We start from the raw sequence: 27755 nt of genomic DNA on the forward strand, positions 1-27755 counted from the left end.
GTTCTAACATTAATTTTCTTGAATCAGAATTTGTTGCCTTTGATCTAAAAACAAATGAAGATAAAACCCTTTTAAAATGAGCCCAAATGAAAACTTTTTAATATTAAAATGTATTTTCATTGCTGTTTTTCCTCTTGGGTAACTTGAGCTGAGGAAACTGGGGAAGTGTTTTGTTGTATAACTTTTCCTGATAATAACAGGGATGTAAAGTTAAGAATTAAACTAATGAGTTCAGTTTTAATTAGGGCTTTCTGCTAGTTAATCAACTAGTGCATCAGGCCTGGAGTTTGCAAAGCAGTGAGGCTGCAGTGTAATTGTCTTTCATGAAAGATAAATATATAAAATGCCTCATCATTATGATGGACTCTCTGCATATTTAGATATGTTGCAGGCTAGCCCAGTGAGCTGCCGCATGGTGTATCAGTTGGCTATCTCGGGGGGCGGAGGGAAGAAGTGCTTCATATTTTCAGTGACACCTGATAATTACTGAAGAAAGATCCCTCTGGTTCTCATCAGAAATGGACAGCATAGTACCACTTCTTTACAAAATTCACCTTGCAATATTGTACTGCTCTGTGCAACATAAATCAGGAGTGTAATGGAACCCCCTTTTGAACCTTTATTGAATATTTACTTGGGTTTTTTGTTTTTACTTTTCTTGGGAAGATTGCATCTGTGGCTCAGTGACCCTTCAGGCAGGCACTGTCCATTAAATAACCTCCTTTGTACAGCTTCGGAATTCCTTTCTCAAGTAGTATTGCCATTCCATCTGATTTTAAGACATCTGACATCCCTCATGTCCAAAGAAATCTTATCTGAAATATATAGCAAACTGTAATCATTAGATATAAAAAGAGCAAACAGAGATCTATCTTTCAAGGACACAAGCAGTTAGAAAATCAGATATTTATCAACAATATCTAAAACTACAGTGTCAAGGTGAGTGAGAGTAACTGTGACTCAGATAGATAAAGGCAGGCAAAAACTCTCCATCCAGCATTGGGGCTCAGATGATTAGGTCAACGGTCATATAACAGGAAGTGGGAAATAAAGCATCCTATGAAACTTGCAGAGCTGCTATTTGGACCTCAGTCCACTGACTCCACCTGCTGTTTCTGTGGATACAGCCTTCAGATGGTGGATGTGATCTCTTAAATCCAAAGCCTTCTTTCTCCCTTTCTTTCTTCCCACCACTTGCAAGTCTCCTCCAAATAAATTCTTTGTGTGAGTATGAGAGTGACACTTCCCCTGCCCCATACACACCTTACCTGTAAATATCTCTTTTCATAACAAGATGCCATTAGCCTTGAAGGATTCCTCTATGTGCTAAATCAGGGGCTCTCAAACTTTTTTACTGGTGAGCCCTTTCACATAGCAAGCCTCTGAGTGTGATCTCCCTTTATAAATTAAAAACACTTTTTAATGTATTTGACGCCATTATAACTGCTGGAGGCAAAGTGAGGCTTGGGGTGGAGGTTGACAGCTCGCAACCCCCCCATGTAATAACCTCACGACCCACTGAGGGGTCCTGACCCCCAATTTGAGAACTCCTCTGCTAAATAATAAAAATTGCCAGTTGGCATGTAACTGTTTAGCTAGGACTTCGATTACATGGTGTTGCATTTTTGGAATCTTCAAACCCCTGCATAGGTTGAGCCCACATTCTAGAAGCTTCTAGCACAAATGCCACCCACCTGCATCAATGGGTGGAGAAACTGATGGGGCCGGCGGTGAAAAGGGGACAGCCCCAGCGGCAAGGGAGGAAGATGCTTGCCAAGGGACAATAGGTAGCTCCTTTCTGGGAGTCTCTGGCACTTGTTGGACAGCTGGGGAGAGGGATGCTGATTGGTCAGCATTCCCCAGCGCCTGGGATTTAGCCCTGCACAGGGGCCTTGTGGAACCATTTATGATCCATTCCAGCAGAGGAAAGGTTACTCACCAACTTGCTGCAGCAGCAGTTGTTGTCGTCCTCCTCCAGGATGCAAAGGAAGATGGGGGAGGGTCCTCCATGTGTCGTCAGGTGGCATTCCTAACGAAACACAGGCAGGAGACAGGACAGCTTATGCGGGATCAGATTGCCCACTCAGGAATCATCTGACTAAAGGGGTTAAAGAAAAGATTTGGAAAGGAGAATGTTTGGATTTATTGACTTTGGGGAAGAGCAAGCTGAGGCAGGGGACAAAAAGCACAAATGAGGAAGGACAAACCCTGCAGACTGAAGGTGCCTCAAACTCTTGAGAACTGGTGCACAGCCTTTCGCATTTATGCCTGTACAATTTGTGACAGGAGCCCCAAGAGGTGAATTTCCTTGTTTAAGTAGCAGGACTTAATAGAGAGGGCTCATGCCACATATGTGGGGGTGGCATGGGTAAGGTATGACAGAGAATTTAGGCAGAAGAGCCTGATTTACCCTGAGGTAAAATAGATAGGACCTTTGGCTGGAGTGTGATTCTTTATGGCCCCGCCAAGCTGGCATTCACGGACAGTGGGTTGCCAGTGCTGAAACCTCAGCTTCAAAATGCAGATGTAAAATCCCATGTGCGCTTTGCGTTTTAATAATGGGAAATGTTTTAATTCCCAAGGCAGGTACAAGCACTGCTGTAGGAGGTCCAGTGTTCAGCATAGTGCACTCTCCTATTATGAGGGGAAAGGTGGTTCCAACAAGGCAGTAGGAAAGGGAGTCTTGCAAGGTCCCAGTGCTTCAGGAGATGCTACGGGGGAGGCAATAACCATGGAAAAGGCTCCTCCAGTTAAGATATGGGTGTAATGGAACTTGTTGTGGGACTGTTGCTGGCACAGAGGGCCCGAGGGGGCAACGGCGGGGTTCGTTGCCTGGTGTGTTTCGCGCCAATGAACACACCAGGGTGGAGAAGCAGACAAAGTTTATTCAAGAGCTCTGAATAGGCACTAGGAGACCAGCATGTCTCAAATTAAGCATACCAACATAAGCAGTTTTTTTTATACTTTCCTTTTTTTCCCCTTTTTCTCCTACTGCCCCCCCCTTCTCCCTTTCCCCATCCCTCCTTTTACAGCAGTTACATTTAAGCAGTTAAGTCATCTTGGCGGCTATAAGTCTAGCTTGTTAGTAACTCTTCTTTGAACCGTTATTTTGTCCTTTTCCCTTTGATCTGTTACCTTGCCTTTCAGCCAGAAGCATGCAGGCCTTATTACTACCACTTCCCAGCTGCTGGCCTGTGAGGTTAGTAAAGGTTAACATGCCAGGGGCTTTGGTTCACTTTGGCCTAGTGCGGGGGGGCTTCATCGACTCTCGTGGTCTTCCAACCCCCCGAGTTACCTAGGGTGATGCCTAGTGACACCAACAACTCTTGCCTTTGAGAATACTTAACAAGCCTTTGGCTGAGTTTTTTCATATTTTGTGGACAAGATACCAAGTGCCATGGAGCTGGGGTTATCAATGAGAGGGTATGTCAGGATTTTTGGGGAACAGGGGGCACAAAGCTTACGGAGGAGCATTTTAACACAAGCAATTAGGAGGAGAGTGACCAGGCACAGTACCACACCTGTGAGGAGGAGACGCACAAGGCCACCCCCAAGTCCTCCCAGGTTGGGCAACCAATTCCAAAGGGAATCGAAAACCGTGGGTTCTCTTTCCTGGGCCTTCCACTGCTCGAAAGCCTGTTCGGCTGACAGGACGTGCTTGTTAATGTCCTGTGAGTTTTTTGGGACATAAGTACAACATTTACTTCTAATAAGGGCACACACCCCGCCCTGGGAGGCTAAAACATAATTTAGGGCCTGTCTGTTTTGCAGGGACAGCAACCGGAGCTGGTAAAAGCTCTGAGTTGAGGCTTTTTTTTATGGCCAAGGTCTTGTTGGCAAACTTGGTGAGAAACGCAGAGAGCCTACGATAAAATTGAGTCAGCTGTCCCACCCCATAGGATAGGAGGAGGATTATACCAAACCTGTCTTCTTTTGTAATGGGCTGTGGGGTGGCATACAAGGACCGATGGTATTTGGGGCGACCTGAGGGGGCTTGGGCTAGGACGCGGAGGGGAGGAGCAAGATAGCCTAAATAACAGCTTTTATGCCAGCCGTGAGGAAGCCATTTGTAGGCACTATTACCACAGACCCAGAATGATTTGCCATAACTAACCTTTTTATTGTTACCTTTTTGGTCCCGTAGGGTAGCATGTGTGGAAAGAGTAAAAGACGCATTGCCGGCCTGCCAACCGGTGGCATTTAGTACAGGGACAGTGAGATTTATACCAGGACCAATGTAAAATTTACATATACTATTGCCTGCAAACCAGGTATGGTTATTTGTACTGGTTTGCTGGAAGCATATGAGGCCAGCGGGTGGAGAGTGTGAACAAATAGGCCGGGGCTTAAGAGTGCTATTAGAGTGGGGATTCCAAGAGCCATTGTGCAGGCCATAAGGGGCCTCTGTGGTGCAATTAGATCCTAAACTTTTATTGTCAGAGGTGCTGTTTTTGGTTACCATTTACCTTTGACAGAAGTCTGACCAATTTTGAGGAACAACTTTTCAGGGCAACCCAGCGGCGTGATGTGGGATCTGGGCACAAACCCAGCAGTTAGAGAGGTTAAACTCTTTGGCAAAGCAAACCTTCAGGGCCTCATATGTATTTGTTTTTAAGTTGATAGGGATTCCTTTTTATTCCGCATGTGCCTGGGGGGAAAACGGGAGTCAATGAGAGGAGTGCCCCTATTGCAGAGTAACACAGTGGCAGACCCTGGACCTGATTCCATTTTGGGCAGGTGACCCTGGGGTCTAACAATTACAATTTTCCAAATACCCACAAAATAACAATTACCAATCGCAGGCAGACTAAAAACAAAAGGGACCAGGCCAATAGGTTAGGCTGGCCACCTGAAAACAAACACAACCAATGCTCAGAGTCTTCGCAGAAAGTGCGCTGCGACTGTCCAAAGGGAGCACAAGGCATTTCCAGCAAACCTCATTGTCACTTAAATAACAGTTTAAGTCCCAGATTGTCGCTGGAAGTTTTTTTTAGCAGCTGGACAGTCCACTGTTCAGGAGCGGGCAGTGCCTTCAGACGGGAGTGATGAATTTAGTTCTTGTGTTTTTTGACCTTTGCTGCTGTATGGGAAACCAACAGGACGGTGTGGGATCCCTTCCACCGTTCTTGGAGAGGCTCGTCCTTCCAGGTCTGAATGAGTACGGAATTGCCTGGCTGCAAGGAGTGGATCGGGGCATCCAGCGGAAGAGACTGTGAATCTTTGGTGTACCTGTGGAGAGAAGAAAGAACAGCAGACAGAAAGCACATGTACTGAGATAAGAAACCATACTCCATTTTCCACTTCCCTGCCAGAACCGGTGTATCGTTCAGAGGCCATGCCCTTCCAAACATAATTTCAAAGGGACTGAGCCCTAACCTGCCCTTAGGGAGAGTGCGGACGCGGAGCAAAACGAGGGGCAAAGCATCAGGCCATCGAAGAGAAACCTCCTGACAGACCTTTGAGCGGTGTCGCTTAAGAGTCTGATTTGTACGCTCCACTACCCCACTGGCCTGTGGTCGCCATGGTGTGTGGAGCTTTCAGGGGATCTGTAGGGCATCCGATCTCTTTTGAACGACTTGTGACGTGAAGTGTGTTCCGTTGTTAGATTTCATTCACTGGGGTAGCCCGAAGCAGGGAATGATTTTCTTGACAAATTTGAGGGCCACCGTTTTGGCAGTGTTACAGCATGGGAAGGCTTCGGGCCATCCGCTGAATCGATTCACCAAGACGAGGAGGTATTTGAACCCTTGGGTTTGGGGGACCTCAGTAAAATCTATTTGCCAAACGAATTCTGGGCCTAGGGTAGGTTCCAGAGTGGCTGGTGGCACTGACACTTCCAGTCGAGGGTTATTTTTTTGGCATAGCAGACATTTAGCCTGTACCTGGGATGCTATGAGTCTAAGTCCAGAGGTTAAAAAATATTTACTTATAAGCTGGATAAGAGCCTCCCTGCCAGCGTATAATTCTTCGTTTTTTTACCAGGGTTAGTTCTTAATGTTTTTTGTAGTCAGGAATCCCTGGACTTTGTGGTTTCAATGAAGCAAGTGTTTCTTCTTCTTCTTTTTTTTGAAACAGTGTGGTTTAGCATCATACAGGGGAGAGGTTACTAGCACATCACCTTGTAATGGTTTTGCTTTTTTTAGAAAAATTCAAAGGCACAGTAGGTCTGTCAGCGTACAAGGGAGAGGTTACTAGCACTTTACCTTGTCTTTTTTTGCTGTTCAGAAGGCACAGCAGAGCTAGAAGGAGAAATAGGCTTATCATTAGTCTGAGAGCCCTCCCGAGGTGGAAGGGTTTTTTTACAGTGAGAAGCCTGGGTCCAGGTGGGCAGTCCTTGGCACTTCACAGCAGTGTTGGTGGTTAACAGGACTTAGAAAGGGCCTTTCCAGTGTGGAGCCAAAGCAGTCTTTTGCTGATGGACTTTACGTAGACTCAGTCTCCTTGTTTCAATGAATGGCAGGGCTGCTAGGGTCATTGGTTAGCACTTCTTTTATCTGTAAGAAAAGAAACCTAACACATTTTATTAATGCCTGGCAGTGTTTTGCAGATCTCATAGTTGCTTGGGCACATTCAGGTCCCCCTTTTCTTGGTTGTCAGCCAAGTCTTAGCTGTGAACAATGTCCTTGGATGGGGCCAGCATCTTATCTTTGGACTGAGCTTGCTAGCTATATATATATTTTTTTTAGTTAACTTTTTTTTGTTTTTTGTTTTTAACCCACAAAGGAAACTTTTACTTTTTACTTATACACCTTTTTTTGACAATGAACACATACACATTGCCATTGTACAGTACATTAGACTTATTACTTAATGTATGCCATGTACACCCTTCCACTAAAATAATTTTATTACAGAGCTTTGGAGCAACAAACCAGGAAGAGCACACCCACTTTTGAGGAGTCTACTTGGTACAACCTCTGGTGTCCAATAGCTTTCCTTTTTAAAACCTTAAATGCCTTCTCCTGCCATACCCAGAAACGCCCTAAGCCGTTTACGATTGCTTGGGATAGGAACTTGGCAGATAGCTTCCTTCCTTTTGTTTTGTTTCACTCCCCCTGCCTTATGTGAAACCCTAAGTATTGTACTTCTGGGACGGCAATTTGAGCCTTACTCCGTGCTACTCGATATCGTCGGAGTCCAACAAAGTTCAGGAGGCTCACAATGGCTTTAAGGCAAGGGGTTAGACCCACAGTGGCAATTAACAAGTCATTTACATATTGCAGGAGGAGAACCTTGTCCTCATTGTCCCACTCCTCCAAATCTCTGGCCAGGGCCTGGCCAAAAAAGGTGGGGGAATTTTTAAATCCCTGGGCCAACACTGTCCAGCAAAGCTGCTTTTTAACCCTCCTTTTGTCCTTCCACTGGCTCCACTCTGGGGCTTGCATGGCTGAGGGCTCAATTGCAAGGGTCATTATCCAGGCATTCTCGGGGGGGTAAGGTAAGGGTTACTTCATTTTTTTTTGACCTCCTTAGATGGTCTCTGCCAAATTGGCTTGATATTGTTCATAAGCTCCCAATCCCAGACAGTTTTTTTAACCTTTTCAGTTTTTGGCTTTTTTTTTTTTTTCTCTTCCTCCTTCTTAACAGCAGGGTCCTCATGAGGATATTACAATTATCCCAGTCAGGCTTGTGGCTGGCCAGACACCCTTTAAAAACTGAGATAAACTTGCTTGGGTTCGTGGAGAATTCCCCTGCCTGTGCCTTAAAGGCTTCTAGGTCAACTGGGTTAAAAGGCACATGGGTATAAACTTGCATAGTAGTGGCCTGATTCCTCTCCGAGCCATGTCTGGACACCACGGTCTCTGTGATCAATGGATAAAATCCCACCGAGGGGGCGACTTCTGGAACCCGAGACACCCTTTTTTTATATGGTGGGGGTGTTATAGCCGAAGGGGACACTGGACCTGCCATTACAGCTGTGGGGGGGTTCTCGGGACTAACAGTAGCTACTACCGAACCTGTCGGAGTCAAATTACGCTTTTGCAAAATATCTGTTCTATTTCATAAAGCCATAAACAATTGCGCATGCATATGTTCGTTCCATTTACCCGTTCGCTGACAAAACAGGAGTAATTGAAGGATCGTGTTTATAATTAAGTGATCCTTCCGGTGGCCACCTTTCTTGGTCCTCTAGTTGGTACTGCGGCCAGTCTATAGTACAGAACCTTTTTAATCTACTTTTAGTTATTGGATTAGATTCAAACACTTTCCAGTTCACCAGAATGCATTCTAAAGGCGTACACCTTGCCCTGCCTGGAGTACTCTGTCCCTGCCCCATACTCTAGGGAGACACTGGGCGTCCCCAGGTCAAAACAGGTAAAAGTCCACACCACTGGACTCTTCCTACCTTATCCAAGGGTCCGGTTTCGCACTGTCGCCCTATCCACGGGACAGGTTCCTCACCGTCGCCCGCAGCCGCTTCTCCACTGTACGAGTGCGTTGCACCGTTGTGCCCTCCGGGGTCGACCAAACCGCGTCTCCGCCGAGGGCCCCGATGAAGTCACCAGTGTGCGCTGGATGTCAGTCATCGCCGCAATCCGTCGACCTCCGAGAGGGGTCCGGGCAAGGCTAAATTTTAGCCTCGAGCCCACCCAGGGACGCCAAAACTGTTGCCGGCACAGAGGGCCCGAGGAGGCAACAGCGGGGTTTGTTGCCCGGTGTGCTTCGCGCCAATGAACACTCCAGGGTGGAGAAGCAGACAAAGTTTATTCAAGAGCTCTGAATAGGCACTAGGAGACCAGCATGTCTCAAATTAAGCGCACCAACATAAGCAGTTTTTCTTTTTTTTTATACTTTACTTTTTTTCCCCTTTCTTCTCTACCCCCCCTTCCTCCCTTTCCCCCTCCCTCCTTCTACAGCAGTTAAGTCATCTTGGCGGCTATAAGTCTAGCTTCTTAGAAACTCTTCTTTGAACCGTTATTTTGTCCTTTTCCCTTTGATCTGTTATCTTGCCTTTCAGCCAGAAGCATGCAGGCCTTATTACTACCGCTTCCCAGCTGCTGGCCTGTGAGGTTAGTAAAGGTTAACATGCCAGGGGGCTTTGGTTCACTTTGGCCTAGTGCGGGGGGCTTCATCGACTCTCGTGGTCTTCCAATCCCCCGAGTTACCTAGGGTGATGCCTAGTGACACCAACAGGACTAACCTAGGAAAACAGGTGCTGCTGATCTATGGAATGGATTTTCAGCAGGTTTTCGAATCCCTTATAAAGGCATGAGGTGCCCCTCCTGGGCAGAGAACTTGAAGTCTGTTGGAGGCTTTGAGCATATATGTGGTCATCTTTGCTCTTACGAGTTGGCAGCAGGGAGAGTGGCAGGTGAGACCCATTCTGGCAGGTGAGACCCATACAATACCCATTGTATTCCAATGCCAGATTTCTTTCTCCCCTGAGTGTGGCACTAAAGAAGGTGAAGGGAGAACAAAGGCTGATCCATCACCTGTCTGACCCAGGGGGCTCATTGGTAAAAGACCGTATTGATCCCCAGCTGTGTTCAGTGAGATATTCGTCATGTGACACTGGAGTAGCCATGGTTAGGGAGTGTGGCTCTGGGATGCTGTTGGAAAATAATGCATCAATGCTGCATTCCAGTTGCTTCCAGTGTATCCCAGGGACATTAACCTGCTTGGGTTTCAGTTTGAAGGCCAGTACTGTTTTGATAAAGCCATGCCCATGGAGTGCTCGGTGTTGTGTGCTGCTTTTGAAAGATTCAGCTCCAGGCTGGAGTGGGGCAGTTGTGTGTGAGACTGGTCTGCCTCACGCGGTGCACTATCCCAAAGATTTCTGATTTGCAGGAGGATTATGGACAGGCAACAGTGAGCACATGCTTCAGGCATTTCAGAACCTAGCCAAGAACCTTGAGGTCCCCTCTGCCAAGGAAAAAACAAAGGGCCCTACCCAAAGTGTAATGTACCTGGGCATTGAACTGGACACAGTTTGGGTGTCTCTAGGTTCCCTACAAACAAGTTAGAATCGATTAGGGCACTGATATGGGCTCTCAAAGGAGCAAAGACAATTACTCTGAGGGAACTACAGGTGGTCCTGGGGCTCCTAAACTTTGCACGCTGGTTGGTGGCTCCGAGTTGGGCATTTTGTGCCCGTCTGGTGTTGGCCTCCTTTGGAGTGCAAAAACCACATCACTTGACCAGAACGACAAGCAGAATGAAAGAAGACTTAGAAGTGTGGGAAATATTCCTGGAAGAGTTTAAGGGGGTTTCAATATGGCGGTCGGCCTTGTGGCTCAAAACTGAGCTGCAGGTAGTCGGATGCCTCAGGAGGCATAGGTTTTGGGGATTACTTTCAAGGAGATTGGCGTGCACAGAGGTGGCCAGAAACCTCTGTGGTGCAGGATATTAAAGGGGATATCACCTTCCTTGAGTTTTTTCCTATACTGGTGGCAGTCACTATTTGAGGAGCAAACTTTCAGAACAAAAAAAAGTTGGTTTCTGGTGTGACAACCAGTCTGTGGCCCATATTGTAAATGGACAGTTGGCTAAGCCTGCTCGGGTAATGAGGCTGGTGAGGGCCTTTGTTTTACACTTCTTGCGGCTTAACACCCTTTTCCTGTGCAGTGCATGCCCCGGGAGTGGATAATGGTGTTACAAACGCTCTGTCTTGATTTCAGAACGACAGATTCCATGAATTCGTCCCACTGGCCAGCAAGGATCCATGGGCAATGACTCAACAACTCTGGGCTCAAGACAGCTGTGGGACTAGTAGAGGATTCTGTTGACTGGTGCCCAGCCTTACAGAGTTCAGAGAGTTTAGGCACAGGAAGGGCTTCACTATGGGTGGCCCATACCTACACACCAGGTGGTGTGATATGTAGTGTCTTTGATCCACTGTGCTTTGGCTCCCTCTGCTATCTGTGGCCAGCTAATGGGCCTGTCCTAGAGGAGGAGCTTGGTGGGTTTCCCAGACCCATGTGGGCATTTCATAGTGCAGGAACTCTTAGAAGGGTGGTCCAGGAGGGCCGTGTGCCAAGAGGGATGATAGGTTACCCGTAACATTGGAAACCCTAACAGGATTCCAACAGGCTGTCACAGAGTCACCGGGACGATGTTCTGGAACTACTCCATATGAAGCCAGTCAGGACTCTGAGGGAGCATGCCTCCTCTCTCTGAGCATACTGTCTCCAGGGCAAGAAGCTTACAAAGCTTCGACCTTCCTGGGTCTGTCCTTGGAACATTCAGCATCCCCTTCCACACTGTGCGCTTCCTGCAGCGAGTCCACCCAGGCAGGGCTCCTGGGAAGCCAGAGGGCCCTGCACCCCAACTCCGCAGTCAGACGTGACTCTCAGCCAGCCGGTAAAACAGAAGGTTTATTAGTTGACAGGAACACAGCATAGAACAGAACTTGTTAGTACGAAATCAGTGACTTTTAGCCAAGTCCATCTTGGGGGGAGGGGAGCCCAGAGCCAGCTGAGACTGACTCGCTTCCAGCTGCCTGGCCCCTGCCCTGCCCGTTGCTCCTCCTCTGGCCTTTGTCTCACTTCCCAGGCCAAGAGTCACCTGGTTGCATCCCCTTCCTGGGTCTCAGGTTATGAAGGGGTGGCCATAGCATCCATGCAGATAGCTGGAGCAACCCCCACAAAAATCACATGCCCTTATTCCCACCACCTAGACATTGGTGCAATACACAGGGAAACTGAGGCACACACAGCATTCATGCAAAACAGTAAGACTCACATAGGCTCACATACAACATAACAAGGGAAAATCCCCACTTCGTCACACAGGCTCTGTCATAGGTCTGCAGTTGTGGGAGGGAGGCCATTTTATTTAAGGTGGCATTTGTTGTTGCCTCTTTGGCGCTTTTAGAGTGAGTACACTAGTGCCTATGGCAGCTGCGGACAGGTCCTGCCATGCGTTAAGTGTAACCAGACGTGCAACTATCTGCAGGAGTGGTGACCCTGTATTTAAGGTACTGGAAAACAGACCAGAGAAAGAGGGCTTATGTGGTGTTAAAGGAATGTGCAGATGAGTGCTTGGGCCTTGTACAGACAGTAGGAGCCTTGCAAAAAATCTGGGGCCTGCAACCGGGACTGCTGTTCATACGCGGTGATGGCAGTTGCCTGACAAGATACCAGTTCGGCACAGTATTGAGAAAACCTTGCACTACTGCTATCTTGACCACTCCCCCCATCCCCCCAAAATTTGGTACTCGTTCTTTCAGGATCGGGGCAGTAACATCAGTGGCTACAAGGTGTTTTGACCCACATCAGGTGCAGGCAGTAGGGAGCTGGAAATAGAGGTGTTACAGGACTTATGTCTGCACCTAGGAAAATATGGTAGGGAATGACAAAATGGAACTAAATCAATGTGCTTGTTTGTTTCAGAAGCTACATTGACCATATGCAGTATCTTGATTTGCAGGCACTCTGTAGTTCATTGAGCCCACAAGACAGTAGCCAGAATGGCATCTTGATCTCAGCTGGGCCGAAGCACTTTGCATCCAGTGGTTCAGCAGAAGAGGCGTGCATTGGGATCAGCTCATGCCACTTCTGCACTCGCTGACAAGCAATGTGCACACATTTCACGTCCTGGTCATTTACCTTGCGGAGAATGATCTTGGCACCACTGTAGGACTTAACTCAAGGGACAGAATCCAGAGGGATGTTAGCTTAATTGGGCAATCATGGCTGGAGGTGAGGAGAGCAATGCTTGCAAGGCGGGTCTGTTGGGGAGCTGCAGACCCAGCCTGCATTGACAGCACTAGTCAAAAAGTGACTTGAGAGGGTCACCAAGGTATTCCTGGACACGGGGGGTGGTGGTCAGCGATACAGCATAGCAACATCTGTTACCACCGATTGGTAGTTTTCAGAGATGACGGTGTACATTTGTCAGATGGAGGTGCTGACATGTGGCTACAGGATGTAAGGGAATGGACGGGGCAGGAATTGTGATAACGGGCAATGTGGCTGGGTAGGGGGGAGTGACCAAGCTAGTTGCTGGTACCCCCTGTGGCTGGTTTCCAGTGTGGTTAAGAGAATGAAATGAACGGTTCCCAGAGGTAAAAGACCTGGGATTTTGGTGATGGGCCTTGGACTCGTGTGGTAGGGTGAGACCTTTGGGCTTCGCAGGCCGAGGTCAGGTTTTGAGGCCATCGTGGGTCAAGGTTCCCACCCTGCTGCAACCTCTGTCCCTCTTGTGGGAAGGGGGTAGGGGAGGATGCTAGGACTCAGAGCTGATTTCTGGTGGGAAAGGCTGAGCAGAGCCTACCCAGGGTTATGGGTTATATGATAAGGAGCCCTATAAACCCTAGCACCAGTTACGACTTGTATGAGGAGCGCTGCAACCCCCAAACTGGAACCAGTTAAATGCCTGGTATGGGAGAATAGGGGTGATGGGTGGGTAGTATCCCTCCTTTGTGTTAAAGTTTAATAAGAGTTGCGATCTGCCACTTAATTCCATGCACGTATCTATGTTCATTTTTGCTGCTTTGTCGACATTGACTACCTTTGCGAGATGCAGTGGACATTCCTAGCCCAGCAGTTTCAAACCTCCTAAACTGATGGATTTATTTTATAAGACAATTTATAGGTGGGAATAAAATTGCCCTATTCTTATAATGCTTAGAAAACATAAACCTCTATTAGTGCTTATTAGCAGCAGAATATCCGCATGCTCAGTGTCATAAACCTCAGAATGGGTGTAGAAATGGGAACTGTGAGAGACCAAATAAGAGGGACTGTTTGGAAACATGTTATTTTATTTTACCAGTTTGCATAATTTTCTGTCCAATCAAATCTGACAGTCATCTGTTATCAAATCATTTATGGTTGGGGAGAATATCACCAAAATTGGTGAAACGTGGTGGAATTCTTTTGTCAGTTTTCTGTTATATTTAAAGTGCAGAGTTGGCTTTAAATATGTGTTCGTCTCAAATAATTAGGTAGCTTTATATTTGTTCTCAGTGCAAAGAGAGATTTTTTATATTTTTGCTTTTCCCCCCTGACTTTCGAATGTATTCTCTCCCTCTCAACATACCCTTGACTTCATAAAACAAATGTGTATGAAAATTAGACATTAGAAAGGGTCATTCTAAACAAATTACCTATTATCAGATTAATATCCAATATGTCCTCTTTCTGGGGACTATACCTTGAATATGCAAGGGGGACTGGACTTGGAGAGATTTTTCACCTTAGTCTTCTGTGATCTTGCTGTTACAGAGAGTAAGGGACAGCGTGAAAGACATGACAATAGGGGGACCAGATGTCCCGATTTTATAGGGACAGTCCCTATTTTTGGGTCTTTCTTTTTAATATAGGCTCCTATTACCCTCCACCCCCTGTCCCAATTTTTCACAGTTGCTGTCTGGTCACCCTACATGACAAACAATTTTCTCGTCTGTTTTTGAACTGAATCATCTTTACTTGATGACTAGTTCCTGTTTGGCAGTTACTTCTGCAAAAGATTTAAAGAATTGTTTTCTAATTGTAATAGTTTTTGCTATGTCATTAATGCACATCTTTGTCAAGATTACATTTGATTCTGTGTTTATGGAGACACTCGTGCAAGCAGTCTGTCTGCTTTGCTGCCAGACATAGTCAAAGGACTGGATGGAAGGTTCATAAACAAAGCACCACTTGTTCAATGCAATTTTTATTCTGTAAACCTATTTAGTCTATAACACTTCATACACACTACACGTTACATATCTCATTTAAGCATATTTCTTTAGAATTAGAGGGAGCATGTGTTACTAGTTCAAGTCTCATGGCAACAATTACTAACCTAATTAAGCACACTACATTTCATCCAATTTGCAATATAGTAATTGCAGAGGTTTTAAATTTTGCAGATAGGGGTGCTGTGTTACTAAGATACAAGTGGAACAAAGAGAAGCTTCTTTTAGCATCCGCTGTATCAGTCACTGATAGATTAAGCAGGCCGTACATCAGTGCTAATTCTTTCAATTTTGAAATCTTTTCCTGAAAAAAATGTGATTAACCACAGTAAGAAATAATTATAGATTGCACAATTTCCTTTGTACCAAGGAATTCATGCAGAACTCTGTCAAAATATGGGCCATTCATCAACTGTGACAAAGTTCCTCCTCTATCTTGGTGGGTCCTGCGCGTACTGGCGGATTTTCTTGCCTCAGAGATTCACCATGTGGGTTGGGGAACAGCCCAGAGACCTTCCCCTCTGGAAGAACCCACAGTCCAGGTCAATTGGGAGGTTTGGGGGGAACCCGGGCCCGCCCTCTACTCCGGGTTCCAGCCCAGGGCCTTGTGGACTGCAGCTGTCTATAGTGCCTCCTGTAACAGCTGCATGACAGCTACAACTCCCTGGGCTACTACCCCATGGCCTTCTCCAAACACCTTCCTTATTCTCACCACAAGACCTTCCTCCTGGTGTCTGATAACGCTTGTGCTCCTCAGTCCTCCAGCAGCACACCCTCACTCTCAGCTCCTTGCGCCTCTTGCTTCCAGCTCCTCACACTCGCACCACAAACTGAAGTGAGCTCCTTTTAAAATCCAGGTGCCCTGATTAGCTTTTTTTAATTGATTCTAGCAGCTTCTTCCTAATTGGCTCCAGGTGTCCTAATTAGTCTGCCTGCCTTAACTGGTTCTAGCAGGTTCCTGATTACTCTAGTACAGCCCCTGCTCTGGTCACTCAGGGAACAGAAAACTAGTCATCCAGTGACCAGTATATTTGCCCTCTACCAGACTCCTGTACCCCACTGGTCTGGGTCTGTCACAGATCCCTTCCCCCTGCTCAACGCCAAGGGGTGGTGCAGCTTGGGACACCAGATAGTGCACACGTGACAAGCCATTGGCGTTGACATGACGGTTCCCTGCTCTGTGTTGCACCCGGAACTGGAAAGGTTGGAGGGATAAGAACCATCTAGTCATCCTTGTGTTCTTCTCCTTGTTCCGCTGCATCCATTGAAGAGGGGCATGGTCGATCACGAGGACAAATCTGTGCCCGAGCAGGTAGTAGCGCAATGTTTCCATGGCCCATTTTACAACGAGGCATTATCTCTCCACCACTGCATATTTTTGTTCCCTTGGAAGGAGTTTCCGACTGAGGTATAGAACTGGGTGTTCCTCCTCCCCGACCATCTGTGATAGAACGGCCCCCAACCCTACTTCCGATGCATCTGTCTGCAGGATAAACTCCTTGGTGAAATTAGGGGCTATCAGTACGGGGTTACTGCAGAGGGCAGTCTGTAGGTCTGTGAATGCTTCCTCTGCTGCGTCAGACCATCTCACCAGATCAGGTCCATGGGCTTTCACTAGGTCTGTCAGGGGGCTTGCCCTTGTATCAAAGTGGGGGATAAATCGTTGGTAATACCCCACCACACCTAGGAACACCTGGACTTGTTTCTTGCGACTTGGTCGGGGCCAATTTTGGATGGCCTCTAACTTCTTCACTTGGGGTTTTACCAGACCTTTTCCCCCAATGTAGCCAAGATATTTGGCCTCTGTAAACCCTACAGCGCACTTGGCAGGGTTTGCTGTAAGGCCAGCTTGCCTGAAGGTATCGAGGACTGCCTCCACCTTCTCCAGGTGGGTTTCCCACTCTGGGGTATGAATGACCACATCATCCAAGTAGGCAGCAGCATAACTGTTATGCGGGCATAATAGCTTGTCCATGAGGCGCTGGAAGGTAGCTGGGGCCCCATGTAGTCCAAAAGGGAGGACAGTAAAAGAAAAGAAAAAGACCCTTTGGTGTAGAGAGCGCAGTCTTTTCCTTTGCGTCTTCTTCAAGGGGAATCTGCCAGTACCCCTTTGTTAAGTCTAGAGTAGTCAAGTACCGGGCATTACCCAGACGGTCCACTAGCTCATCTGTGCGAGGTATGGGGTACACATCGAACTGGGATACTTTGTTTAGTCGCCAAAAGTCGTTGCAAAATCTTGTGGTGCCATCAGATTTGGGCACCAGCATGATTGGGCTGGACTACTGACTGTGGGATTCTTTGATGATCATTTTTTTTTTTACTTCTGCTTTTATTTCCTCCCTTTTTGCCGCTGGCACCCGATAGGGCCTCATTGTTACTCTGGCCCCAGGGTTCATGACGATGTGGTGATATGTCTCGGTTGCTTGACCCGGTTTTGTCGAGAACACATCTTGGTTCCAGAAGATCATCTCAGACACCTCATTCTTCTGGTCTGGTGTTAAATTGGGAGACACTCTCACCTGTTTGGAAGGCTTGTTTTCCTGGGTTAGGTCTTTTTGGACCGTTGTGCATGCCTCTTGTGCATGCCAGGGTTTCAGAAGGTTAACGTGATAAATCTGTTCTTGTTTTCTGCATCCTGGCTGCCGCACCTTGTAGGTTACTTCCCCAACGGGTTCAACCACTTCATAGGGCCCCTGCCATTGGGCCAGAAGCTTGCTTTCTGCCGTGGTACCAACACCATAATCTGATCCCCTGGTTGGAACTGTCGCACTTTTGCCTGGCGATTGTAATGGGTTCGCTGGGCCTCCTCTGCCTTCTCCAAATGTTCCCATACAATAGGGGTAACCCGGGCTATCCGGTCTCGCATCTGTATTACATGCTCTATTATATTTCTCCCCCTCATTGGGTTCCTCTTCCCAGATCTCTTTGGCGATATCTAGTATGCCACGGGGGTGACGCCTGTATAATAACTCGAAGGGGGAAAACCCAGTTGAGGCCTGAGGTACCTCCCGGATAGCAAACATAAGGTAGGGTAGTAGGGTGTCCCAATCCTTCCCGTCCCAACTTACCACCTTCCTTATCATAGCCTCGAGGGTTCGGTTAAACCTTTCTACCAACCCATCAGTCTGCGGATGGTAGACCGAAGTTCTCAGGGTATGTATATGGAGCAGCGTACAGAGGTCCTTCATTAGCTTCGACATAAATGGGGTTCCTTGGTCAGTTAATATCTCCTTCGGTAGCCCCATTCGGGCAAAGATCCCCACCAGCTCTTTGGCTATAGTTTTAGAGGCCGTGTTCCACAGGGGGACGGCTTCTGGGTAGCGAGTAGCATAGTCCAAAACAACAAGTATATATTGGTGGCCCCGAGCCGTCTTCTCCAGGGGTCCCACTAGGTCCATGGCTGTTCACTCAAAGGGGACCTCTATGATGGGAAGGGGTACTAAAGGTGCCCTCAGGTGGGGACGGGGACTGTGCAGCTGACACTCCGGGCAGGAGGCACAGTACCTCCGCACTTCTTCATGTACTCCAGGCCAGAAGAACCGTCGCAGGACTCGTGCCAGGGTCTTCTCTACCGCCAACTGCCCCCCAAAAAGATGACTATGAGCAAAACTTAATACAGCGTTCTGGTGTTTTTGAGGTACTAGGATCTGCTGTACCTTCTGCCCCTGTACTGGTGCAACCCGGTATAAGAGATCCTTCTTCATTATGAAGTAGGGTCCTGGTCCCTGGGTTTTCCCTTCCATGGGGACCCCATCTATTTCAGTCACCTCCTTCCTAATGTTGTCATACCTTGGGTCTTCTGCCTGGTCCCGTCCAAAATTTCCTCTGCCCAAGATCTAGGGGCCAAGTCTCTGTTGCCTCTACTGGTACAGAAGCATTAGGGTGGGGGTCAGACTCAGGTGTTTCTCCCTCCTGCGTGGCCTCCTTTTCAGCTGCGCGGGTCCACCTACCTACAAGAGCGACCCTCTAGCTTTGGGTCAGTATTCAGGTTCCCAAGGCCTTAGCTGCTTTTTTTGTCTTTCTACCCTGTCTGGGAGTGGAGAACAAATCTGGGGATATTTCAGAGAAGATTGGGGGTTGACAGTCTGCTGTGGATGCCTCACCAATTTTAGGGTCCCCATCTTTCTCCAATCCCCCTACTGGGAGTAAGTTTCCAAACCCTGGGAAGTCCCTCCCTATGAGCACCGGGTATGGGAGTTTAGGGACTACACCTGCTGCTACCTCAGTAGTGTTCTCTTGGATCTCGATTTTTACTGGGATGGTGGGGTAGTAACTAACTGTCCCATGGACACATGTTATCCCCGTACGTTTAGCCTGCAGCAGCTGACTACATTTCACGAGCTTCCCTGAGATAAGCGTGATAGCACTCCGCGAATCAACCAGTGCCGTGGTCCCTACCCCATTTAGTTTCACTGGTCTGGTATACATATGTGGGGTTAGTGAGACCCCCACAAGGTGGATTAGGGAGCATGGATCTGCCCAGTTCCCCAGGTTACTTTGCATAGGCTCCTCAGCATTGGGACACTGTGCAGCTATGTGTCCCCACTTCCCGCAGGCATAACATCTGTATAGAGCCCTAGGCGTTCCCCGATCTCTTGGTTTGGGCAGTCTAACATCACGATCCTCATCTCCCTCAGTGCTGTGACTCTTTGTGGCCTCTGATGGGCCTTCAGCCTCTCTCATTTTCCACCTGGGCCCTCCTGGTGGCCCAGTCACCTGAACTTTAGGGCTTGGTGCTGCTAGTTTAACCCGGGGTGCCTCTTCCTTAATTGGTCGGGTCAGCTCCCTTGCTGTCCTTCACCTCCCTACCAGGGCGACAACCTCGTCATAGGTAGAGGGTTCGTTCTGGCTTACTCAGGCACGAAGGTCTGGTAGTAGTCCCCTCATGTATTGGTCAATGACCAGAACCGCTAGTATCTCTTCTGGACTCCGGGACTCTGTTTGCAACCACTTTCGTGTGAGAGGGATGAGGTCATACAATTGGGACTACGGGGTTTTATCTTCCTGGTACCTCCAACCGTGATACTGCTGGGCCCGCACTGCTGTCGTTACCCCAGATCTAGCCAGGATCTCTGCTTTCAGCTGGGGGTAGTCTGCCGTAGCCCCTTCAGGCCTCCCCACACAGGAATGGGGCAAGGATGCCAGACCACTGATCTCGAGGCCAGGCTTCCTACAGGGCTGTCCTCTCAAAGGCCAGAAGGTATGCCTCTACATCATCCTCCCGTGTCATTTTCTGCAGCCAGTGGCTGGCCCATATGAGCCGCATCCCATCATGGCCGTGATTCAGCTCTGTAAGGGACTTTACCTGGTTTACCAGTTCCCGCAACATAGCTCGGTATTGAGCAGCCTGGTCCATCAGCAGGCGATTAGTCTCTTGCTGCAGCCGCACTGCCTCCTGTTGGGCGGCTGCCTGGACATAGGTAGCCTCCTGCTGGGCCGTCGTAGCTTGTATCAGTGCCCGCACTGTCATCCATTGTGGTGGAAAAAAAAAACCACCTCCCCCTCTTTTAAAAAAAAATCACCCTCTTTCTTCCGCCGGGCTGTGCACTCGAAGATCCCACTTCTGACACCAGTGTGACAAAGTTCCTCCTCTATCTTGGTGCGTCCTGCGCCTATTAGCGGATTTTCTTGCCTCAGAGATTCACCATGTGGGTTGGGGAACAGCCCAGAGACCTTCCCCTCTGGAAGAACCCACAGTCCAGGTCAATTGGGTGGTTTGGGGGGAACCCGGGCCCACCCTCTACTTCAGGTTCCAGCCCAGAGCCCTGTGGACTGCAGCTGTCTATAGTGCCTCCTGTAACAGCTGCATGACAGCTACAACTCCCTGGGCTTCTTTCCCATGGCCTCCTCCAAACACCTTCCTTATTCTCACCACAGGACCTTCCTCCTGGTGTCTGATAACACTTGTGCTCCTCAGTCCTCCAGCAGCACATCCTCACCCTCTCACTCTCAGCTCCTTGTGCCTCTTGCTCCCAGCTCCTCACACTCACACCACAAACTGAAGTGAGCTCCTTTTAAAACCCAGGTGTCCTAATTAGCCTGCCTGCCTTAACTGGTTCTAGCAGGTTCCTGATTACTCTAGTGCAGCCCCTGCTCTTGTCACTCAGGGAACAGAAAACTACTCATCCAGTGACCAGTATATTTGCCCTCTACCAGACTCCTGTACCCCACTGGTCTGGGTCTGTCACATAACTTGCTTTCATCCTTAAAGAGCAACCCTCCATTTTTTGGGACCAAATACTTTGCAAACTTGAAGAATTTACAAATCTGATTGATCAGCTGTGATACTATATGAAATAAATCCACTTGTTCTTGTACAGCCAGTTCTAAAAAAGAATGGAAGTTACATTGGAGTTATTTAAATTGTCAAAGGCAAACCAGAAGGTTTTAGCTAGATGATCAACAAACAAAAAAATTTGCTGTGGAATTATGTTGCAGCATTTTTATGTACCCTAAATTAGGGAATTAATTTCATTTTCCCCTATTTTAGGGATAGTGGGGTTCTTGGATCTCCCTCCCAGCCCCCCAACATACACACTTTTTCAAATCAGAGGGATTACAAAAGTTTAGGGGGAAGAGTTTTTTTTTCTTTTGTTTTTCAGTCAGTTAACTATTACTATTGATGCAAAAAAAAATTGTTTAATTTCTTTGTTCAGCTGAGCCAATAACATTTATTAGTGAGAAAATGACTTAGGCTTGGTCTACACTAACCCCCCAAATCGAACTAAGGTACGCAACTTCAGCTACGTGAATAACGTAGCTGAAGTTCGAAGTACCTTAGTTCGATCTTACCTCGGTCCACCCGCGGCAGGCAGGCTCCCCCGTCAACTCCGCGGTACTCCTCTCGCCGAGCTGGAGTACCGCAGTCGACGGCGAGCACTTCCGGGTTCGACTTATCGCGTCCAGACAAGACGCAATAAGTCGAACCCAGAAGTTCGATTGCCAGCCGCCGAACTAGCGGCTGGGTATAGACGTACCCTTAGGGAAGATTCAAGAAACAGACTTTAGTACTGATACATGTTGCGTTCCAGTAATCATAGTTCTTCTTCGAGTGCTTGCTCATATCCATTCCATTAGGTGTGCGCGCGCCGCGTGCACGATCGTCGGAGAATTTTCTACCCTAGCAACACCGGCGGGTTGGCTGTGGAGCCCCCTAGAGTGGCGCCTTCATGGCGCTGAATATATACCCCAGCCGACCCGGCGCCCCCTCAGTTCCTTCTTACCGCCCCGACGGTCGTTGGAACTGTGGAGCGCGGCATAGCTGTTCTCCACTCTGCCTAGCTTATTTAGTCATTCACAGTTATAGTTATAGTTCTAGTTGTTTATAGTTAAATAGTTGGTTTTTTCACTTGTTACTAGTTGTTATATAGTTCAAGGGGATTAAGGGGGTTGTCTCCCCCTTTTTCCCCTGGCCGCGTGGCCGGGCTCATGCCCAAGGCTCCCGGCTTCAAGCAGTGCGCCTCCTGCGCTAAGCCTATGCCAACGAGCGACCCGCACGACTCGTGTCTGAAGTGCCTGGGAGAGTCCCATCAAACAGATAAGTGCAAGATCTGTAAGGCCTTCAGACCAAGGACCAAGAAGGAGCGGGACTTTCGGCTCCGGCAACTCCTTATGGAGGCGGCACTTAGCCCGGACGCTCCATCAGCGCGTCAGGCCCCGGCACCTGGCACCTCGGTGCGCAGTGCCCCGGCAGCACCGACTGTTCCGACCACGCGAGTGGCGTCGGACAAGCCTCCACGGCACCGGACCTCGTCGGCACCGCAAGCACAGCAAGTGCCTCGGCGCCGTTCATTATCCCCGGGGCATAAAAAAGCCCATAAGACGGGGACCTCCGTGCCGAAGACGCCAGCTCCCCCAGTGCCGGGGGTAGAGCCGCGTCCGCCTGTGGAGCACCGGAAACAGGTGCCTCCAGCACCGTCGACTCCGGCTCCGAGGCCGTTGAGTCCGGTGCAGACAGGGTCTCCACCGAGACCGGCGGTGATACAGTGCCTCCCGTCGACTCCAGAGACCTTCGCGACGGCGAGAGACTTGATCGCTCTCACGGAGCCGGCACCGCCGCAACCACCGGCACCGCCGGCACCGTTGACTCGTCCGGTCCAGTCTAGGGGGAAACCTGCCTTGATGCGCCCTCCATCGCAGGGGCTGGAACCACGGCACCGGTCCAGGTCCCGAAGCAGGTCCCCGCGCCGCTCGCAGTCCCGGCGCCGGATATCACCTCGGCACCGGTCGTACTCGCGGCCAAGATCTTCGTCGCGGCACCGCTCTACGTCTCGGCACCGTTATGATCGTCGGCACCGATCAACATCGAGACGTAGTTCTCGGCACCGCTACGATCGACGCTCGACGTCGAGAGGCCGCTCCCGGCACCGGGCCTACTCCAGGTCATCGTCGAGGTCCAGATCCGACTCCCGGCACCGGCGAGGTCATCGGCACCGATCGCGATCCCAGCACCGATCGCCGGCACCGCGTGGAGATAGAACATCTCCGGACCGGCACCGTGCGGCACCGCAGCCCACGGGATTCGTCTCGGCGCACTCGGCACCGCCATGGCCATCGAGATCGGTGTCTCGCTCCTCTGAGGACTTATCGAGATCGGCATACCCCCCTCAGGGGCAAGCCGAGGAGCAGGACATAGGCCATTGGCAGGAGGTAGCAGAGGACCCTGCTCATGGCCCATCTCACTGGTCGTTCTGGACCCCGTGGGCGTACCATCAGGCGCAAGGGGCTCCAATAACTTCGACCTCTCGCTCGGGCCACTCCGTTAGAAGGGCCCCGGAGTCCACCATCTCTCGGCCTCCGCCAGGGGGCATGGAGGCTTCCGTGTCCGCACCACCTGACGTCCTGGACCCAAGCGCAGGTGATGCTCCGGCCCAGGAGCAGGGAGACCAGGACCCTCCCTTGGATCCTTTACCACCGGAGGCATCTTCCTCTTCCTCTCCGGATGAGGCAGTGGCGGGCACATCGTGCACAGGTCCACCCCCAATAGATCTTCGGGCTCACCAGGACCTCCTACGTAGGGTGGCCCATAATATGGACCTGCAGGCGGAGGAGATAGTGGAGGTGCAGGACCCCATCGTAAATATCCTCGCGGCGGATGCCCCATCGAGAGTGGCGTTACCCCTGATCCGCACGATCCAGGCGAATGCAAATACGATATGGCAAACTCCTGCCTCTATCCCACCCACAGCGAGAGGGGTGGAAAGAAAGTACTTTGTCCCCTCCAAAGACTACGAGTACTTGTATACCCACCCCCAGCCGTGTTCACTGGTGGTGGCATCAGTGAATGCAAGGGAGCGCCACGGTCAACAGGCCGCAGCGCCCAAATCGAAGGAGGCTAAGCGCCTCGATTTGTTTGGTCGTAAAGTTTATTCAGCCGGAGGGCTGCAACTTAGAGCGGCTAACCAGCAGGCGCTCCTGAGCCGCTACAACTTTAACTCCTGGAACTCTATGGGGAAGTTCAAGGAGTTGGTTCCCCAAGAGTCCAGGGAGGAGTTTGGGGCCTTGGTAGAGGAGGGTAAGAAGGTGGCTCGGACCTCCTTACAGGCCTCCTTGGACATAGCGGACTCGGCTGCGAGAACCCTGGCTTCGGGCATCGCTATGCGAAGGACCTCCTGGCTCCAAGTTTCGGGTTTGCCCCCTGAATTGCAACAAACCCTGCAGGATTTGCCCTTTGAAGGACAGGGGTTGTTTTCAGAGAAGACGGACTCTCGCCTGCAGAGCCTCAAGGACCCCAGGACAATCATGCGCTCCCTGGGGATGCATGTTGCGGGCCCTCAGCGCAGGCCATTTAGGCCTCAGCCTCAGCGCTTCTACCCCCCCCCACCTCGTCAGAGACAGGACTCGGCCCGGAGGCGAGGGCGAGGTGGTAGACGAAGGTGGACCGGCCCTCAGCCCGGTCAGAACCAAGGGCCACCAAGGCCACCCGCAGGCCCCAGGCAGAACTTTTGAAGGTGTGGTCGAGGACGGCGCCCCAGTCATCCCCCAGGATCCAGCCCCCTCCTTTCGGGATCGCCTCTCCCACTTCCACCGTGTTTGGTCCCTTATAACTTCGGACCGTTGGGTCCTTCGCACGGTGGAGAGGGGATACGCTATCCAGTTTTCTTCAATCCCCCCCTCCCACCCCCCTTCCCCGTCCCTCTTCAGGGACCCTTCTCACGAGCAACTTCTTATACAGGAGGTTTCCACGCTCCTTGCTATGGGGGCCATAGAGGAGGTTCCAGTAGAGTTAAGGGGCAGGGGATTTTATTCCCGTTACTTCCTGATCCCCAAGTCCAAAGGAGGTCTATGACCCATCTTGGACTTGCGCGGACTCAACAAATTCGTAGTAAAGTTGAAGTTCCGCATGGTCTCTTTGGGGGCCATTATCCCTTCCCTCGATCCTGGAGACTGGTTCGCCGCCCTCGACATGAAAGACGCATACTTTCATATCGCAATTTACCCGCCTCACAGACGCTTCCTGCGATTCGTCGTAAGCAAGGTGCACTACCAATTTGCAGTCCTTCCCTTCGGCCTATCCTCGGCCCCAAGAGTGTTCACGAAATGTATGGCTGTCGTGGCAGCGTACCTTCGTCGGCAAGGGATACAGGTGTTCCCGTACCTAGACGACTGGCTGGTACGCGGTCGCACCAAAGAGCAAGTTCGAGCTCACGTCCACATAATAGTGCACACATTCAACGAGTTGGGCATCCTACTCAACAAGCACAAATCCACTCTAGAACCTACCCAGAGAATAGAATTCATCGGCGCAGTCCTAGACTCCAGACGTGCACAAGCCATCCTGCCAGACAACCGCTTTTGCACCATCACGAGCCACATTCAAGGGCTCAAGGCCTTCCCAACTACCACGGTGAGGTCGTGCCTTACCCTGCTGGGTCACATGGCTTCCTGCACGTACGTAACCAGGCATGCCAGACTTCGGCTTCGCCCACTCCAGACCTGTGTGTCATCGATATACCGCCCACATCGGGACAGCCTGAACATGGTGGTCACGGTCCCGAACTCGGTCCTGACCTCCCTCACATGGTGGCTAGATCACAATGTGGTTTGCGAGGGGATGCCGTTTCACGCCCCACAATCCTCTCTGCACCTGGTCACAGACGCTTCATCTCTGGGTTGGGGCGCCCATCTCAACGAGCACCATACCCAGGGCCTGTGGACTGCACCTCAGCTAGCCCTGCACATCAATGTTCGGGAACTGATGGCGGTGCGCCTGGCGTGCCAGGCATTTCTCAATCTCCTACGTGGCCGCTGTGTGTTAGTTCTCATCGACAACACCACGGCCATGTTTTACATCAACAAGCAAGGAGGAGCACGTTCGTCAATTCTATGCCAAGAGGCCATTCGCCTGTAGGACTTCTGCATCGCCCACTCAATCCATCTCATGGCATCGTTCCTCCCTGGAGTCCAGAACACTTTAGCGGACCGACTCAGCAGGTCCTTTCAAACTCACGAGTGGTCTATCCGGCCGGACATCATACATTCCGTCTTCCAGAAGTGGGGGTTTCCCCAGGTAGACCTGTTTGCATCTCGAGACAACAGGAAGTGCCATGTGTTCTGCTCCCTGCAAGGTCGAGCTCCGGGCTCCCTCTCGGATGCGTTTCTCCTTCCCTGGAAAGACCACCTGTTTTATGCCTTCCCTCCGTTTCCTCTGGTCCACAAGGTACTGCTCAAATTGCGCAGAGACCAGGCACAGGTAATTCTGGTCGCCCCAGCGTGGCCGAGACAACATTGGTACACCACACTGTTGGAACTCTCGGTTCAGACACCGATCCCGCTTCCATTATGTCCAGATCTCATCTCGCAGGACCACGGCCGGCTGCGTCACCCCGACCTGCAATCACTCCACCTCACGGCGTGGCTGCTTCATGGTTCACCCAGGCAGAGCAACAATGCTCGCACTCGGTCCAACAGATTCTGCTGAGCAGTAGGAAGCCTTCAACATGGACCACATACTTGGCCAAGTGGAAGCGGTTCTCCTGTTGGTGCGAACAACGAGCCACGTCCCCGTTACAGGCACCTATTCCTCTCATATTGGAATATCTCCTCTCCCTAAAACAGCAAGGGTTGGCGATATCTTCAATTAGAGTTCACCTGGCCGCTATATCGGCCTTCCACCCAGGGGAACTCGCGTCCTCGGTATTCTCTAACCCGATGGTCGTTAGATTCCTCAAGGGCTTAGACCGGATGTACCCACAGCAACGTCAGCCCGTTCCGACGTGGGACCTCAACCTGGTTCTCTCCAAGCTCACAGGTCCTCCATTCGAGCCACTGGCCACCTGCTCACTTTTGTACCTATCCTGGAAGACAGCCTTCCTCGTAGCCATCACCTCAGCAAGGCGCGTTTCTGAACTCAGGGCGCTTACATCCGAGCCCCCTTACACGGTTTTCCATAAGGATAAAGTGCAGCTTCGTCCGCATCCTGCCTTTCTCCCTAAGGTGGTTTCTCCTTTTCATATCAACCAGGATATATTTCTCCCGGTCTTTCATCCTAAACCACATGCTACTCGCCAGGATCAACGTTTGCATTCTCTGGACGTACGCAGGGCCCTGGCCTTCTATATTGACCGCACAAGGCACTTTAGAAAGACGACGCAACTCTTCGTTGCAGTGGCCGACCGAATGAAAGGCTCACCGGTCTCCTCACAACGCCTATCCTCCTGGATTACGTCTTGCATCCGGACTTGCTATGACCTGGCAGGTGTCTCAGCACCGCACCTCACCGCTCACTCCACGAGGGCCCAAGCTTCCTCGACGGCTTTCCTGGCGCAAGTTCCGATCCAGGACATTTGTAGAGCTGCGGTTTGGTCATCAGTCCACACATTTACAGCTCACTATGCACTAGTGCAGCAGTCCAGGGACGATGCTGCCTTCGGATCAGCGGTTTTGCACACAGCAATGTCTCACTCCGACCCCACCACCTAAGTTGGGCTTGGGAGTCACCTAATGGAATGGATATGAGCAAGCACTCGAAGAAGAAAAGACGGTTACTCACCGTTGTAACTGTTGTTCTTCGAGATGTGTTGCTCATATCCATTCCAAACCCGCCCCCCTTCCCCACTGTCGGAGTAGCCGGCAAGAAGGAACTGCGGGGGCGCCGGGTCGGCTGGGGTATATATTCAGCGCCATGAAG

General features: G+C 50.1%; 1 protein-coding gene across 10 annotated transcripts in view; it reads left to right on the forward strand.

Annotated features, from left to right (window-relative positions):
• DNM3 (dynamin 3) overlaps window positions 1-27755 on the forward strand; it is a 345189-nt gene that overhangs the window by 59604 nt on the left and 257830 nt on the right. The window lies entirely within an intron of this gene.

The sequence above is a fragment of the Chrysemys picta genome, chromosome 8 (genome assembly GCF_011386835.1).
Source record: "Chrysemys picta bellii isolate R12L10 chromosome 8, ASM1138683v2, whole genome shotgun sequence".
NCBI lineage: Eukaryota > Metazoa > Chordata > Testudines > Emydidae > Chrysemys > Chrysemys picta.